General features: G+C 47.8%; 1 protein-coding gene across 1 annotated transcript in view; it reads left to right on the top strand.

The window, feature by feature from the left end:
- The window catches only part of HPSE2 (heparanase 2 (inactive)), a 419,309-nt gene that overhangs the window by 138,860 nt on the left and 263,064 nt on the right, over positions 1 to 17,385 (top strand). The window lies entirely within an intron of this gene.

The raw sequence follows: 17,385 nt of genomic DNA, 5'->3' as shown, positions 1-17,385 counted from the left end.
AGCTGATAAACTCGGCAGAAGACCCTCAGCCCCCCCACCCATTGCTGCTGTTGCCGCAAACCCCCCTCCCCCCATCGCTGCTGTTGCCCCTTTTTTTTATTTGACTTTTTTGTCTTCTTCACAAGTGATGACTGGAATTAAAACAAGAGATAAAATTCCACTGGAAGCTGGCATTAATAAAAGCCTGAATTAAATTAAATTATGTTCTGCCATTGAAGTCAGCAATGTAAGTTATTGGAAACAGAAGTTCCTTCCCACCGAGTGTAAAATGGACAACAATGAATTGCATTGTGGCCGGCTTCTCAGTGTAAGAATTAGTTCTCTCTTATCTTCCGAGGGAAGCAGCTTTGCATTAGTTCTCCTTTTTGGAAGAAACGTCGAGCGTTTGAAACGACTCCAGAGCGCCGTGCCGGGCCGGTTCATTTTCTGCATGTTTTTACTTATTCGTTTGTTAAATTGTTTTCATGTTGCGGCCGCAGTTTGGAGGTAACCGAACCTGTGTTTTTGAGTTGATTGCCCGGAGATATTCCTAATGTGCGACTTCTGCCAATACGAAGTGCGCTGAGTGAAAGAGATTAGGACAGCGCTGATTACACATCGAGATTTATATTTCATTACCGCTCGGTAGAGATAGTAAAAAATAAAAGTACAATTAGCCCAGGGACATGGAACAATTTGTTTAATTTAAAATGTCTGCTAAGCGGAATAGCGTGAAAACAGGTTACACAAACAGCCGCTCGGGGAAGGGGAATAAGTCTTTTTCTTGTATATCTACGATCTTTATGTTCCTTGATGGCTCAGAGCTATAGCGTGATCAGCTGAAGACAAATAAGCAGACTGTGACGCAAGGCGATACGATGCCAATCAGTCTCCAATCACCTGAGCTCTCAACACATGGTATACCTCCCCCATTGGTGGCACTACACTGGGGCACTTCCCCCATGGGAATCACTGTGCCCCTCTGAGTGCCCCCCCTGCTCAGTAACATACAGATAACTATTTCCAGGCTCTAGCAGCATAGAGCGAACAGGATAGGGTCTGTAAAAAAACTCTCCATGTCAGCCTGAGTCTATGTGGGTGTTATTTAAACCAAGGGTCTTATCTATTTGCCATAAATACCTCACAATCCTTGCAAGATCCCTTGTAATTATTGTTTTTTAATGACACTTCTGTTTGTAAAAAAATTCTCTCTACCTCCTTGTGACTGTGCGCTCTAACATTGTCAGTCAACAGGGATAGAGTCTAAAGAAGGCTTACAAGCTAAAAGCTTCGCGTTTTTCTTTTAAATTAGCCAATAATCTAGAGCTTGTATTTTACAGACAGGAAGTTTTGGATAATAATCCTGAGTCAAAACTTCCTGTAAAATACAAGCTCTAGTCTCCAGCAATGCTTAGCTACTAAGATGAGGCATTACACTCACAGTGTTTCTCTCTTTCCTGCCTCCTCCCCCTCCCCTTGCTTGTAGAGTCCTGAGACACAGGCTGGGGGCTGGAATGATTTCTCTGAGATCTGTCCACACAGGAGCAGCGTGCTGGCAAGTAAGTATTAAATCATTCCAGCAAACTAGTACATCTGAAGGTAACTTTTTTTCAATAATAGCACCATCTTTTGAACAATCTGCCCTGCTCAAAAACCTCTGCGGTCTGTTTGTGATGTTTACATTTGGTTCCTATCATTGCTGAACTAGTTAGCCTGTTATTACCTGAGTTAGGTGAAAGATATCTAAAGCTTGCCATACAAACACCGATTTTGATCACCCAAATGGGCTCCACCAGCCAGCCATTGTGCCCCCTTTTTGCCGCCCTAAAAAATAGCTGGAGCCGCCACTGAGCCGCCCTTATTATTATCTTAGGTTTGGGGGTACTTTAAAGTAAACCTCACAATGTATTGCTTCACATGGCAAAAAGTCCTGTCTGTGAGGTTCTATAAGGTGGATTGAGCAGAATCGATGTTTAGCGTTCTGCTCTTTCCGCTTCTATCAGATCAGCATTCTTTGGTGGATAGATGACCTGTTGGGTGTCATGCTTTCTGTCAGACCTCTTCTCCCCAGCTGTTGGGAAAATACACAACCTGCTAGCCAGATGTTGCCTGGGTATGCTGGGATTGCTAGTCCCACAGCGCAGGAGAAGTCATGCATCGCCCACAGCTGCATGGGCTGCCCCCGTAATGCTGACCGAACGTCCAATCACACTTTTTGCTGATGAGGGTTATTGAACGAGACAGTCCAGTAAGCGGAGCGGCGTACTTAGTGCATCCACCACAGGAGCCTGTACAGCGTAACATGCCAAATCCCAGCATGTGTTCATGGATAAGCAGGACTTCTCATGGTGGATATGATATCTCAGGCTTCCAGGTGCCACTCCCTTCTATACAAGCTCCCCAATGTAACCGGCAGAAATAAATCTAGTGGCTTGATTGATATGAGAAATATACATACACAGGAACACCCGGGAGCTCCAGCTCCTTCAGGGCTTAACTTTTAACTATGAATCTAAACACAGGAAAAGTGCTGATTCACCAATAAGACTCCCTCCTCATTTGCAGTGAAAAGCTTTATTGAGTGCATGGGTGTAACAATCACCCCTGCAACCAATGCCATCGTAGGGGGGCCCACAAAATTTGGGGAATCCCTTTCCCAACCGCAAGTGCGTCAAATTAGCAAAACAAAAACCCTTCCTGTTCTTTTACAAAAACCGTGTGCAGGAGTATGTGTATTTTTCCTGCTTCCAGATGATGCTTAACAGCAGAACACTCTCTGTTGCCATTCGCTGGCTCCCGATCACGTGACCTGCATGGGGTTCGGGGACCAAGGCGGGCCCCTTGCTATCATTTTTGCAGGGGGGCCCTGTTAAGTCTAGTTACGCCCCTGATTGAGTGCTTCTAATCAGAACCCTATTCCACTGGCAGCATTTTGCAATTCGATTCCGATCGTTTGCAAGTCGCAAAACTCTAGATCCATAAAAATGAATGGGATCTGTGGCTAAAGGGACCTTGAGCAGGTGATGAAAACGAAATTTACACTTACCTGGGGCTACCTCCAGCCCACTGTAGGCCGCGAAGTCCCCCGGCATCCTCCTGGCTCCTTCCCTGGTCCCGGCTCCGGTTACAGGATGACTTCGGCTTAAAGTTGTCAAGTCTGCTTTCCACTTCCGTGTATAGCGCCATTATGCCGGCCGGCTATGCGTCATCACGACGGCCGGTGTGAGACTCCTGCGCATGTGCGGTTCAATCTTAGAGAACCGCACATGCGCAGGAGTCTCACGCCGGCTGGTGTGATGACGCATAGCCGGCCGGCATAATGGCGCTATACACGGAAGCCGAAAGGAGACCTGACGACTTCAAGCCGAAGTCGTCCTGTAACCGGAGCCGGGACCAGGGAAGGAGCCAGGTAACTCTGGGGGACTTCGTGGCCTACGGTGGGCTGGAAGAAGCCCCAGGTAAGTGTAAATTTTGTTTTTTTCATCACCTGCTCAGGGTCCCCTTTCTAATTTCTATTCTATTAGTCCAATGCATTTGTGATGCAAATCACCGTCCTGCTGATTTTTGTGTGTCCTTGAGCTTTTATACCAGTGATGGCTAACCTTGGCACTCCAGCTGTGACAAAACTACAAATCCCATCATGCCTCTGCCTCCCCGAGATATGCTTAGAGCTGTCAGAGTATTGCAAAGCCTTATGGGACTTGTAGTTCCACCACAGCTAGCCATCACTGTTCTATACAAACGTAGAGATGGGACGACGAATCCGGCGAATCCACGAATCCCTCGAATATTGGGAAATATTCGAGATTCGTGGATTCGAATCCCGACGCCATTTTCCAGTTTACGAATCCGCCGAATCCCGACGCTGCATCGCCGCGCATCCGCCGCTCGCACTCGTCCTCCTCCGACCCGCGCCTCCTCCGCCCGGCCGCCGCATACTTTGTATCAACTCACCCGTCCAGTGGAGCGCAGACAGAGCGGCAGACCTCTCGCTGACTTCCTGGTTCCCTCTAGTGACGGCTTTTACAATGACGTCATCAGTAAAAGCCGGTCCGGCCACTAGAGGGAACCGAGAAGTAAGGACGAGGTCTGCCGCTCTGTCTGCGCTCCACTGGACATGTGAGTTGATACTTATGCAGGGGTGAGCGAGGAGGCACGGGGGACGGAGGAGGCCATGGGGGTGAGCGACACCTACCTACCTACCTACCTACCTACCACTTTACCTACCTACCTGCCACTATACCTACCTAAAGGCCCCCTATACGTACCTACCTACCTACCGGGCACTATACCTACCTACCTACAGGCCCCTATACCTACCTAAAGGCCCCCTATACTACCTACCTACCACTATACCTACCTACCTACAGGCCCCTATACCTACCTAAAGGCCCCCTATACTACCTACCTACCACTATACCTACCTACCTACAGGCCCCTATACCTACCTAAAGGCCCCCTATATGTACCTACCTACCTAAAGGCCCCTATACCTACCTAAAGGCCCCCTATACTACCTACCTACCACTATACCTACCTACCTACAGGCCCCTATACCTACCTAAAGGCCCCCTATACTACCTACCTACCACTATACCTACCTACCTACCGGCCCCTATACCTACCTAAAGGCCCCCTATATGTACCTACCTACCTAAAGGCCCCTATACCTACCTACCTACATACCTACCTATACTTAAGGCCCTATACCCTGCTACCTATACTGAAGGTCCCTTTACCTACCTAAAGGCCCCTATACCTACCTACATACCTACCTATACTTAAGGCCTCTATATACCCTGTTACCTATACTGAAGGCCCTATACCCTGCTACCTATACTGAAGGTCCCTTTACCTACCTAAAGGCCCCTATACCTACCTACATACCTACCTATACTTAAGGCCTCTATATACCCTGCTACCTATACTGAAGGCCCATATACCCTGCTACCTATACTGAAGGCCCCTATACCCTGCTACCTATACTGAAGGCCTATATACCCTGCTACCTATACTGAAGGCCCATATACCCTGCTACCTATACTGAAGGCCCATATACCCTGCTACCTATACTGAAGGCCCATATACCCTGCTACCTATACTGAAGGCCCATATACCCTGCTACCTATACTGAAGGCACATATACCTTGCTACCTATACTGAAGGCACATATACCCTGCTACCTATACTGAAGGCACATATACCCTGCTACCTATACTGAAGGCCTATATACCCTGCTACCTATACTGAAGGCCCATATACCTTTCTACCTATACTGAAGGCCCATATACCTTGCTACCTATACTGAAAGCTACCAATATTGAAGGCACCCATACCTAGCTAGCTATACTGAAGGCACCTTTACCTCGCTACCTATACTGCGGGCAACTATACCACGGATCGCACAATTCGTATGTGCAGGATTCGTTAGATTCGGGATTCGAAAGGTTCGAGATATTCGAGAACCTTTTTAGATTCGGATCCGGATTCGGATTCGAAGAAATTGTGGATTCGTCCCATCCCTAATACAAAGTATAGGAACACATTAAATCACATAGCATATCATTTTTTCCCTCCAGACAGAGAACGCAAACGCACCGCAGTCATGCGGTATCTCTGATGGACCGCAGCACAATCACAATAGTGGAAATATAAAGAAACCCAATTGCAATCATAAATTTTAGTGGAAAGGGCCCTCGCCATGCTTACATTAACCACTTCCCAACCACAGGGTTTTTTCCCCTTAAAGAGACTCTGAAGCGAGAATAAATCTCGCTTCAAAGCTCATAGTTAGCAGGGGCACGGCTATCGCGCCGCTAAACGGGGGTCCCTTCACCCCCAAACCCACCCCCGCAAACGTTAGTCGTGGAATTGGTCGTTCCTGGAGGCAGGGCTAACGGTTGCAGCCCTGCCTTACAGTGCGTCTATCAGCGGCGCATTGCCCCCTCTCCCCCGCCCCTCTCAGTGAAGGAAGACTGAGAGGGGCGGGGAAGAGGCGGAGATACGCGTCTGCCTGCCCCAATGCGGAAGCGCTCCCCCGCTGCACGGAGGGGATTTGGGGGAGAAGGGACCCCCGTTAAGCCGCGGGATAGCGGCGGTTTAGCAGGGGCACACATGCTCCTGCTATCTATGAGGTCTGAAGCAAGATTTATTCTCGCTTCAGACTCTTTAAAGTCTACACGAGGCGGTATGCGACATGATGAGATAAACATGTGTATGTACAGCGCTAAACATATTAATAGCCAGGCTGTTTTACTTGTTTTATTTTGCTGCCTGAAAGAGTTTTTCTATGCATGGAAGTGGCAGCTTTGGTCTTGTCGGTACCTTGTCGTGAATATAGTAAACATCACTGATAAGCTAATTATAGCCATAAACATTTTCCTGGCAGAATACAACTTCTGAGGACAGGAGAGAAAAAAAATAAGGTCAATAGATCATGTATTTTCACTCTGGGACACTTAATAGGCTGCCACTGATTAGAGACAGCAAAACATTCAACCTACATTGTAAATATAACAGAAAACCACGGGATACTTAAAAAAAGTCATTTTTAGGAGTGGGGGATAAATATAATTGTTTATCTCATTCGTTTATTTTTACCTCGAGTTCGCTTTAAAAAACAATGAATTAGACATTGTTTCTTTTCTGCCCCCTGATATACTTACCCGGGGCTTCCTCCAGCCCCTTGCAGCCGACATGTCCCACGCTGCATCTCCACTCGCAGCCACCGGCCCGGGGTCCCTGGCAGTGCAGAGGCCGACCTCCTCTAGTGCGCCTGCACCTCGAGGTCGCCTTCTGCACCGGTGGGGAGCCCAGGTCAGTGGCAGTGAGCGGATATGCGGCGTGGGTCATGTCGGCTGCAAGGGGCTGGAGGATGCCCTGGGTAAGTATATCAGGAGGTAGCACTTTATGGCTGACCACTCCTTTAAAAGCAAATACAGTAAATATGGTCGCCTCCATATCCCTCTCAGGTCAGTTATCCTTTAAAAGAAAATAAACAGCCTTCATATCAATCTCACTTCGGGTATCCTTTAAGACTCAAGCGAAGACAAAAACACTCAAAACGAGTTTCATATTGCTTTTTACCTACTTTTTTTTTTTTTTTCAGTTGTTAGGTGATGAAAAGTTATTTTGTAGAAAAGTTAAAGAATTTTCTCCTGGGAGAAAACTCAGGAGAAAAAAAGATTTGAATAGGGGAACTTGTCAGCTGTATGATAGTTATCCAACTTGGCGGATGCCTTGCGCAGGGTAAGTGGAACCCGAGTGTGCGCGTCGCGCTTCTGGTCAGAGTTCGGCTGCATCTGGCTGGCAGTAACCGTTAAAGTGATTGACAGACCTGAAAGAAAATGTGTCTGCATGCTAGAACTATTTATATATTCTTTGTTAGCAAACTGCTACACATGAAAAGGGCCTGTGCGGCATTCCTCCACATTACAACATAAATTCTCCAGAGCAATGCAAACAAATAAAAAAGCACAGAAGTAGAACTTTTATCGGTATCATCTGCTTATAAAGAAACAGATTTTTCGGACCTGGCAGTCCATCGCGCATCCACCATGCCGTTAACATTCCAGCATTGTGCTGATCATCACTATCTCTTTATTACCTCGTCAGAGCGGTCCTGAAATGTAAACAGCCCGTGTAGGAGTTGCAGAGTCCCCGATGTGGTCAGGTTTGCCAGCTTTGTGGGCTTTGCTGAATTGAATGTTGAGAACTGGAGTTTGGCCCCTTTTTTTGGACCTGGCAAAGTTCAGACTCATGGTGGAGATAATTAGATGATGACTGGGGGAAGCTCTGTTATCTTCAGTAGGGATGAAGACCCCTCAGGGCGCAGACCAGCTTCAGCAAGCCAAAAAAGGATTATCTGTGTGAGGGCATTACGAGATAGAGTTGTAAACACTTGGCCCCTGTACTCGCACCTCTGGGAAAATATCAACAGATATCTTTATCTGGGAAGAGGAAAGTTGTGTTCCAGAATGGATAGCGCACATGTTCCTGGTGCTTGTTTACTGCCTGCTCCTTCCATGGAACATCTAGTCCTGTTAGTGACAATAAACGTTATGGCCTACATCTTCCTGGTGCTTGTTTACTGCCTGCTCCTTCCATGGAACATCTAGTCCTGTTAGTGACAATAAACGTTATGGCCTACATCTTCCTGGTGCTTGTTTACAGCCTGCTCTTCCTATAAAACAGACTGTTCTGTCCCTCACAAGAAGGTTCTGATGTCCTGTATCTTCATGGTGCTTGTTTACAGCCTTCTTCTCCCATGGATCAACCAGTCCTGCCCATCACAAGAAGGCTCTGATCTTCCTGGTGCTTGTTTACAGCCTTCTCTCTCATGGAACAACCAGTTCAATCCATCACAAAAAGGCTTTGATGGCCTGCATCTTCCTGGGGCTTGTTTAAAGCCTTCTCCTCCCCTGGATCAACCAGTTCTGTCCATCACAAGAAGGCTCTGATGGCCTGCATCTTCCTGGGGCTTGTTTAAAGCCTTCTCCTCCCCTGGATCAACCAGTTCTGTCCATCACAAGAAGGCTCTGATGGCCTGCATCTTCCTGGGGCTTGTTGACAGCCTTCTCCTCCATGGAACAACCAGTTCTGTCCATCACAAGTAAGGTCTAATAAGGGCCTGCATCATCATGGTGCTTGTTTACAGCCTTCTCCTTCCATGGAACAACCAGTCCTGCCCAGCACACACAGGCTTTGTTAAAAGTGTAGATATTGAAGACAGGCTGCTCTTTCCGGTTAATACAGAGCCTGTCAGAAGCCGTTGGTTTCTTCCAACTTCAGGCTGTAAACCAGCGGAAAAATCTTTATAAGCACATTGCCTACTTACCAACAAACGCAACCCAGCAGGATAATTAAAACCTTGTACACACTTTTGATTGGTTAATCACTGACCACTTTACCACCATCATGTAGTGTGAGGGGTTACCTACACAATCTGCTCATAGTATTCAATATCTGTTGACCCTCACACTACATGGAGGTGGTACAGGGGCGTAACAATAGACCCTGCAAGGGATGCAGCCGCAGTGGTGGCCCAGAAGCCTCAGGGGGCCCTGTCCTGAGAGACTGACAACTAAGAGCAAGGAGAGAGAAAAGCTTTCTGCTCTCTGCCCAATTGTTCTAATGCCTGCATCTGCTCAGCCACTGATGATGAATCATGCAAAGTTTTGTAGACAACGGTTTGTAGATAGTCCCTATTCAGTGTGCAAGAGGAGGGGGCCCCATCCAAAGTTTTACAGGGGGGCCCAGTGATTTCTAGTTATGCCCTTGGTGGCAAAATTGGTCAGTGATTGGCCAATCATAATTGAAAGTGTGTACACACGTATGCATAGACATGTGCACACATACAGTATACACACAAAGACACAGACACACACATAGACACTGAAGCATGCGTATTCACAGACACATGGGCACACATGAGAACAGTGGCATCGGCAATTTGGGGCCCGGGGCTCGGCTAATATACAGCTAAACTCCGGATAGCGGCGGTGGCAGCAGCAGGGGTCACTATGTAGTGTATGCAGTTCAGCTTCTGAGTCGCCAGATTTTGGATAACGGCGGAGATTGAGGTGAGTGAGTAGGCAGTGCTCAGTTGGCTATTAGCTATGACACTTCGTTAGTGTTAAAGGACCACTGTGGCGAAAATTGTAAAATTTAAAATATATGTAAACATATGCAGATAAGAAGTAAGTTTCTTCCAGAGTAAAATGAGCCAAAAATTACTTTTCTTCTATGTTGCAGTCACTTACAGTAGTAGAAATATGACAACAGGTTTTGGACTAGCCCATCTCACCATGGGGGGATTCTCAGGGTTTTCTTTATTTCCAAAATCACTTATCACATTGTATTTGCTCCATACAACTGCCAAAAAAGTGTGCAGTTAGCATGCATACTGGCCAGCATATTTTTATAAATCTTTTTCAAGGAGTGTCTTTATACATAATAAAGGCCAGGAGAGATGGACTACTCCAACACCTGTCGGTTTTATCAGATTTCTACTATCTAGTGCATACTTGTCAAACTCTGGCCCGTGGGCCCAATCTGGCCCCCAGAGCCATTGAATTTGGCCCTCCAGAGGTTTCCCCACTTTGCATTATGTGTGGCCCACTCTAGACCACCAGGGGAGCTATACTGGAGGTGAAGCCCTAGAACACCAGGGAAGCCATATAAGAGAGGTAGGGGGAAATCACTAAACACTAGGGAACTGTATAGTGGTGGGGGTGGAGGCCTCTAGACACCAGGGAACTGTATAGGGGAGGGTGGGGGCCTCTAGACACCAGGGAACTATATAGGGGTTGAAAGGGGGCCATTCCACACCAGGGAACTTTATAAGGGAGGGAGGAGGGCCTCTAGACACCAGGGAACTGTATAGGGGAGTGTGGAGGCCTCTAGACACCAGGGAACTGTATAGGGGTTGAAAGGGGGCCATTACACACCAGGGAACTTTATAAGGGAGGGAGGAGGGCCTCTAGACACCAGGGAACTGTGTAGGGGAGGGTAGAGACCTCTAGACACCAGGGAACTGTATAGGGGAGGGTGGGGGCCTCTAGACACCAGGGAACTTTATAAGGGAGGAGGCTAGTAGAGATTGAGGTTGGCCCATGACGGCTAGGTCCCGGTGTACAGTTTCGGGCCACTTTGTATTTGAGTTTGACACCCCTGATCTAGTGTAAGTGACGGCAACACTGGAGAAAGTTAATTTATGGCTCATTTTACTGTAAAAAACATGCTTTTTATCGTATGTCTTTACATGTATTTTACATTTAAAGATTTTTGCGACAGTGGTCCTTTTAGAATAGGAGAAGATACTTTACTGTTGGTGGTAGGTGGGGGTAATGGGGGCATTAATGTTAGGCACAGGGAGGGGAGGTTTAGCGTAAGTTTTGCAGTACTGGTTGGGATGCTGCGTTGCACGGTACCAGGCGCACTGTGAATGTCGCACAGGTTTCATATTGCAGTGCGTCCGTTACGTTGCTCCGCATTGCCCCGCTGTGATCGGGGCCTTGTTCTTCCCAACAGGGACACAGCACTGGGAATGTTATTTTCCTTTCTCTGTCTTTAGACATTTATCTGTTTTCCTTCTTGGCCGGAGTTCCACATTTGGCCGGAGTTCCACCTTCATAGTCGCCTAGTTTTTATCTGTAGAGGAAGTTATTTGATTTAATGTTATAAAATAGAACCTGCCCCCGAGTATTTGGCCATCCAAACAGCCACTAATTATATAAGTAACTGATTTGCACGCTCTGCACGTCTGAATTAATGTGCGGTGTAATGCTGAGTGAGTCGGAGTGTCTGTATCAAACATTTATCTACAGAGCTAGTCTGCCTTCCTTCCTGAGATTTGCACAAAGACGTGGAGAACTCGGGATTACTCCACTACCTAGGAGCATCCACTGTACAACCAACCATTAGGCAAGCCCCTATTATACAACCATCACTCTCGCAACTCATACATCTATAATACAACCTTTGCTTGTGAAGCCGTCTCTTGTGCAGCCATCCCTCATGCAGCTGTCCCTCATGCAGCTGTCCCTCGTGCAGCCACCACCTGTGCAGCCGTCCCTCGTGCAGCCACCACTCTTGTGTAGCCATCTCTCGTGCAGCCAACACCACTGCAGCCATCTCTCGTGCAGCCACCACCCGTGCAGCTGTCCCTCATGCAGCCATCCCTCGTGCAGCCACCACCCGTGCAGCTGTCCCTCATGCAACCACCACCCGTGCAGCCGTCTCTTGTGCAGCCACCACCCATGCAGCCATCTCTCGTGCAGCCACCACCCGTGCAGCTGTCCCTCATGCAACCACCACCCGTGCAGCCGTCTCTTGTGCAGCCACCACCCATGCAGCCATCTCTCGTGCAGCCACCACCCGTGCAGCCATCTCTCGTGCATCCACCACCCGTGCAGCCGTCGTGCAACCACCACCCGTGCATCCGTCTCTCGTGCAGCCACCACCCGTGCAGCCGTCTCTTGTGCATCCACCACCCGTGCATCCGTCTTTCGTGCAGGCACCACCCATGCAGCTGTCCCTCGTGCAGCTACCACCCGTGCAGCCACCACCCCTGCAGCTCTCTCTTGTGCAGCCACTACCCATGCAGCTGTCACTCGTGCAGCCACCACCCCTGCAGCTGTCCCTCATGCAGCCACCACCCTTGCAGCTGTCCCTCGTGCAGCCACCACCCTTGCAGCTGTCCCTCATGCAGCCACCACCCTTGCAGCTGTCCCTCGTGCAGCCACCACCCATGCAGCTGTCCCTCGTGCAGCCACCACCCATGCAGCTGTCCCTCGTGCAGCCACCACCCTTGCAGCTGTCCCTCGTGCAGCCACCACCCATGCAGCTGTCCCTCGTGCAGCCACCACCCTTGCAGCTGTCCCTCATGCAGCCACCACCCCTGCAGCTGTCCCTCGTGCAGCCACCACCCATGCAGCTGTCCCTCATGCAGCCACCACCCTTGCAGCTGTCCCTCGTGCAGCCACCACCCTTGCAGCTGTCCCTCATGCAGCCACCACCCTTGCAGCTGTCCCTCGTGCAGCCATCACCCTTGCAGCTGTCCCTCGTGCAGCCACCACCCTTGCAGCTGTCCCTCATGCAGCCACCACCCTTGCAGCTGTCCCTCATGCAGCCACCACCCATGCAGCTGTCCCTCGTGCAGCCACCACCCCTGCAGCTGTCCCTCGTGCAGCCACCACCCTTGCAGCTGTCCCTCATGCAGCCACCACCCATGCAGCTGTCCCTCATGCAGCCACCACCCCTGCAGCTGTCCCTCGTGCAGCCACCACCCATGCAGCTGTCCCTCGTGCAGCCACCACCCTTGCAGCTGTCCCTCGTGCAGCCACCACCCTTGCAGCTGTCCCTCGTGCAGCCACCACCCGTGCAGCTGTCCCTCATGCAGCCACCACCCCTGCAGCCGTCTCTCTTGCAGCCACCACCCGTGCAGCTGTCCCTCGTGCAGCCACTACCCGTGCAGCTGTCCCTTGTGCAGCCACCACCCATGCAGCTGTCCCTCGTGCAGCTACCATCCGTGCAGCCACTACCCGTGCAGCTGTCCCTTGTGCAGCCACCACCCATGCAGCCGTCTCTCGTGCAGCCACCACCCGTGGAGCCGTCTCTCGTGCAGCCACCACCCGTGCAGCCGTCTCTCGTGCAGCCACCACCCGTGCAGCCATCTCTCGTGCAGCCACCACCCATGCAGCCGTCTCTCGTGCAGCCACCACCCATGCAGCTGCCCAGCTGTGGATCAACTGGGATATGTGAGGGTGCAGGACAGAAACATATCTAATTTTTATATTTATTTTTTTCTGTTTGGACTTGATGGACAAAAATCCTTTTTTCAACCAAATGAACTATTTAATTATGTAGCTCCATTACGTATGATTCACCCTTGGGTATAAAAAATACAAAAGTCTATATGAAGAAAGTACAATGTACAGATACACTGGTGTTTCCATTTTACGAGGGTGGTGGGGGGAAGGGGGGTGCTCGATTTCAGAAACGTGCAGGAGAGCAGATTACATTTTGTTGTTCTGTTTCCCTATTAGGATCTGCCATAAATCAGGAGGCCGGTTTTGTGCTTATGAATGCCTTTTTTAGAAGTGATCATTATTCGTGGTAGATTACCTCTTGATGAATGACAGAAATATTACTGCTTATAACAGGCACAGATTGTGCTCAGTGATTTATTAGGAGTGTATGTTAGGCACAAGGCATACAGTACGGGGAGTTTATATGAGGGGGAGGCTGCAAAAACGTGTTCCTTTTCTTTTCAAATTGGCTTGAAAATTAAAGAGAAACTGTCGCGAAAATCTTAAAATTTAAAACACATACAAATAAGAAGTACATTTTTCCCAGAGTAAAATGAGCCATAAATTACTTTTCTCCTATGTTGCTGTCACTTACAGTAGAAATCTGACATTACCGACAGGTTTTGGACTAGCCCATTTTCTCATAAGGGGGTTCTCAGGGTTTTCTTTATTTTAAAAGCACTTGGTGAATGGCAGTTGCTCCGTCCAACTGCCAAAATAGTGTGCAGCGAGCAGGGAGGCTGGCCATCATCTTTGTATTAATCATTTTCAGAAAATGTGTTTATAAAGATTAAAGGCCATGCTGAGGATCCCCCATGAAGAGATGGACTAGTCCAAAACCTGTCGGTAATTTCAGATTTACTGCCTACTGTAAGTGACAGCAACATGGGAGGAAAGTAATATATGGCTCATTTTACTCCGGAAGAAATGTACTTCTTATTTGTATGTGTTTTACATTGTAAGATTTTCACGACAGCTCCTCTTTAAGCATCTCTGCTTTTAGTGGAATCAGTTTTTTAAGTTTTGTGAAGAATGTGTTTTCTAAACTTTATTTTATTGCACATGAAGCAACTCCCAACAGCTCTCATTCTCACTCGAAGTGAGAGCGATATGGAGGCTGCCATATTTATTTCCTATTAAACAATGCACATTGCCTGGCTGTCCTGCTGATCTTCTGCTTTTAATATTCTTAGCTGTAGCCCCTGAACAAGCATACAGCAGATCAGGTGCTCTGACTGAAGTGTGACTGGATTAGCTGCATGCTTGTTTCAGGTGTGTGATTCAAACACTACTGATGCCAAAGTGATCAGCAAGACATGTATTGTTTAACCTCCCTAGCGGTATGATTACTTTCAGATTTTAGGGTCTAGAAGCTGAGCTATATTTTCCCCCAAGCTTTAAGACCCTAAAATCTTACCGCATCTGCGGCAGCCCTGCACATTACTCACTTCCCCTGGATCCAGCACCGCAATTATCCCTCCGGCCACTAGGTGGCGCTGTCTTGATGACAGATGGCGACCAGAGGGATCCAGAGCCTCCGAGAACCAGAAGAAGAATGGCTGCCAGCATCTGGATCCCGTGGGAGGGGAGTTACAGGCTCTGCATATACCTCCCAGGGGCTACAACGAGTCTGGCTCGAGGTTACCGATCTGAGCTGTAAATTTCCGGCCCGAGCCTGACTCAGGGTTACCGCTAAGGAGGTTAAAAAGTAATACATTTGGCAGCTTCCATATGCCTCTCACTTCAGGCATGGTTTAATAACTTACATTACTACTTCTGTGAAACAGCCCTCATCCAAGTCTGCAACGTTCTGCTTATGGCAAGGGACAGAGGGGAATGCTCCATCCTAATCCTGTTGGATCTCTCAGCGGCTTTTGATACAGTTGACCATGAAATCCTGCTTAACAGACTGCAGGAGTACTGTGGCATCAGTGGATCAGTCCTCCAGTGGTTCAGATCATTCCTGACTGACAGAACACAGAGAGTATCCCTAGGACCTATAATGTCCAAACCTGCACCTCTACAATTCGGAGTGCCACAAGGATCAATCCTATCCCCTCTGCTGTTTGCAATCTACATGTTGCCACTCGGTACACTTATCCAACGACATGGCCTGACGTACCACTGCTACGCCGATGACACACAACTATACCTGTCCTTCAAACCTGGTGGAACAGACCCTACCCCAAAAATAAACTCTTGCTTAGCTGAGTTACAGGCATGGATGAATGATAACTGGTTGAAACTGAATGCTGACAAAACTGAGGTCCTGTTTGTCCAAAGCCAGTGCCCGCCATCAAAACAGCTCTATCCTAAAGCAACACCAATCAGGATTGGGAATTCAGACATAAACAGCTCCAACCTTGTGCGCAGCCTTGGTGTGCTAATCGATGGGGAATTGAGTTTCAGAAACCAAATTTCATCCGTAGTCAAATCTTCCTACTTTCATCTGAAGAATATAGCAAAGATTAAACATCTGATTCCCCCAGAAGATTTTCCAACCCTAGTTCACACCTTCATCACATCACAGCTGGACTACTGCAATGCCCTTTATGCTGGCCTCCCCAAAAAGGACCTGCGTCGCCTGCAATTAGTGCAGAATGCTGCTGCCAGATTGCTAACAAACCAGCCTCGCCACTGTCATATTACACCGATCCTTCGCTCACTGCACTGGCTACAAGTAGAATGGAGAATACTCTTCAAGATTGGACTGCTGACTTTCAAATCCCTGCACAATCTGGGCCCTGGATACATGAAGGACTTGCTGAAACTGCACCACACCTCTCACAACCTCAGATCAGCAGGATCCATAAACTTGGTCACTCCCAGAGTGCACCTCAAAACCTCTGGAGACTTTCTGTCGTGCTGCCCCTACTATTTGGAACTCCCTACCACACCCAGTAAAGACAGCCTCATCCCTGGAGTTATTCCAATCCAGACTGAAAAGCCACCTGTTTAGCCTGGTTTTTCCGGACTTATAGAATTCTTCCTCTGTACCACGATTTACCAATCATCCAATTACTGGTCTGAGCCATGCTTATGGTCTTTGAGTCCTACGGGAGAAAAGTGCTTTACAAACGTTATTTGTTGTTGTTATTAGTTGTTGTTCTATCTACTGTGATTTGTTTTCATATTTTAAAAAGTGCATTACAGGGTAACACTTGCAGAGCAACAAATTGCTGTGAAATCTGGGTGTGAGTGTGAATCGTTTATACGGTAGTTCAATACAATCGAGAATAAACTCATTTAAAATGTGAGATAGAGATGGCTGACATTGCCGGAGTCCAAATCCGCTAAAATTCCACAAATCCACATGACTTTTCAAAACGAATTACGCATTTTGCAAATTCTGACTTCCCACCTATGTTCACAATAGGTTACAATTGCGCTTAGAATTCTCACATTTTCACTTAGAATTTTCGCATTCATGTCTTTCGAGGATTCTCAGGAGACACTTTTTGCTATTTACGTGACAATTAAAGCAAAAAATGTCTACTCAAGAGACATGAATGAAACAAAACTAAGTGAAAATGTGAAAATCTTTTAACTCGACATTGCAGAATTTGATATTCGGAAATGCGCTCATTCAAGGGAGGGTAAAAAGTGAAATCAAATGTAGTGCTTCAGAAATGTGCCATGGGATCAGTGCGAAGGAGTACAATAAAATGGTGTACAATAATTAGTATAAGCAAGGCTTGGTGTACAGAGGCGCCAGAGTAGAATAAAAACGTTTAAAAAACGTCTAAAAGAGAGGGATGTTCAGGTGGTCTTACCTCCCTCGAAAATATAGAACTCAATTGAGTCACAATATATCAATACAACATTTTTTTATTGAACTCCACTTAGTGCAACGCGTTTCGCAGGTGTGGTCCTGCTTCATCAGGCAAACAGGAGTATAACTCAATGGGTCTAAATGCATCTTGATTCCACCCTCGGTGGAGGGGTGCTACCCCGTTTCCTATCTACAGAGAGCGACATCTTAAAAACCTGAGTGGGGTCAGGTTCTAATACTCCCCACCTGCACTTGAAGTGGTTGCCTATGGGTAACCCATGTTTGTGAGTATATCTAAATATTTTGCTTTAAACCACAACCAAC

This window comes from Hyperolius riggenbachi, chromosome 10 (assembly GCF_040937935.1).
Source record: "Hyperolius riggenbachi isolate aHypRig1 chromosome 10, aHypRig1.pri, whole genome shotgun sequence".
NCBI lineage: Eukaryota > Metazoa > Chordata > Amphibia > Anura > Hyperoliidae > Hyperolius > Hyperolius riggenbachi.
The sequence above is the reverse complement of the archived record's forward strand: the minus strand, read 5'-3'. Positions and strand labels throughout refer to the sequence as shown.